The 1,633-nt window shown below is 44.6% G+C and overlaps 1 pseudogene; it reads left to right on the forward strand.

Moving 5' to 3' along the window:
• The first annotated feature begins 95 nt into the window (after nucleotides 1–95).
• LOC111743653 lies at nucleotides 96–214 on the forward strand (annotated as a pseudogene).
• The last annotated feature ends 1,419 nt before the right edge of the window (nucleotides 215–1,633 follow it).

Below are 1,633 nucleotides of genomic sequence, written 5' to 3' on the forward strand. Positions count from 1 at the left end.
AATATGCCGTAAAAAGCTGTCGAAGGACATTGCCTGCTTCGCTAAGCAGCCTTTTACCCAATGCCTCACAACTTTAAAACTCAGGTCATTTTTTTGTCTACGGCCATGCCATCCTGAACAAGCCCAATCCCGTCTGATCTCGGAAGCTAAGCAGGGTCGGGCCTGGGTAGTACTTGGATGGGAGACCACCTAGGAAGACCAGATGCTGTGTAGGCATAAAAAATAAAAAATAAGGGATTGTGTAAATTGACAAGGTCTTTGCAATCTGTGAGGTCAACCAAGAGTTGCCTCGCCTAAGAATAATAAAACTTTAAAAAAGTAAAACTCAGGTCACTTTTTATCCGCTTCAGATCATCGTCCACGCTCGCTCTCTGTGAACCCATTGGGTTGGTTCCCCCTCCCCTGAACACTCATGTCACGAAGTCCTTCCTTCTGACCTGTTCCTTCTGGAAACTGATGATCTAATCCTGTCCTCTCACTCATACATTTTTGATCGGGAGTTTTTTAAGGGCAGCGTTCTGTCTGATTGAGCCCTCTGTATGGCCGGCGTTTACCAATGCAGGGACCAAGACACAGTTTTGTACTCGACAGATTTTTCTTAATGGAACTGAATTTCATTCTCTCCTTCTTTCCCACAGAGGTGCCATCTCTGCTCTTACTCTGGCATCCCGTGGGACCCTGGGCTGCTCTGTGACCTGTTCCCTTTGTCCTCTATACTCCTGCAATCCCTCCTCAGTGCGTCCATGCATCAGGATTCATGTAATTACACATTCAAGGGACACACGCCCCACGAGCAGGACAATAATATGTATTTAATAAATCATAAAATTTGCTTCCTTTCATGAGTCAAAAACAAGGGACACATACATTCTTCGGGATGTGAATAATTTCCAAAAGGCATCATATCCACTTGTTTTTATCGCACTCAGCAGAGGAGAGCCAAGATCCAGTGGCCCCCAGTGGCTCCCAGTTCCAATTCCTGGCATGAGAAACGTGGAAGAGCCTGTCACCTCCTGCTCCTCTTGCCTCTGTTGTGTTTCCCAGAGAGATAGTCACTGGCCGATCGTGACTTACGCTTGCTCTATTTATTTGTCCATGGGTTTGTCTGAAAGTGCGCTGTTGGGAGGAAGAGGAAGAGGAAGAGGAAGAGGAAGAGGAAGAGGAAGAGGAAGAGGAAGAGGAAAGTACTCCAGAAGAGAGATGGAACTTGAGAAGTTGCTTTGTTCGAAGAGTTGCTTATGGACCAAGCGGTTCCGGACGTAAAAGGACTCAAACCTTGCTCACTCACTGTAATTGCTGTTATGAATATACTGCTTTTTGTTTATCTGTTTTTCTGTGGATAGGCATTTAGGTTTTTCTAGTTTCTCAGTATTACGGACAGAGCACATTCACTTTTACGTAAGCCTTCTCAGGTACATTTATGAGAATTTCTCTGATGAATATACCCTAGAATGGAATTTCTAGGACACTGAGTATGTGCATCTTTAAATGAATCAGCCATAGCCAAATTTTCCCCCAAGTTCTTGTACCACTTATACGCTCACCAACAACATGGAAGCGTAGCTACTGTTCCACAACCTTGACAATGTTTGATTTTGTCGGGCTTTTTAATTTTGCCAGTTTTAGGGGTGTG

This window comes from Pteropus vampyrus, unplaced genomic scaffold (assembly GCF_000151845.1).
Source record: "Pteropus vampyrus isolate Shadow unplaced genomic scaffold, Pvam_2.0 Scaffold117, whole genome shotgun sequence".
NCBI lineage: Eukaryota > Metazoa > Chordata > Mammalia > Chiroptera > Pteropodidae > Pteropus > Pteropus vampyrus.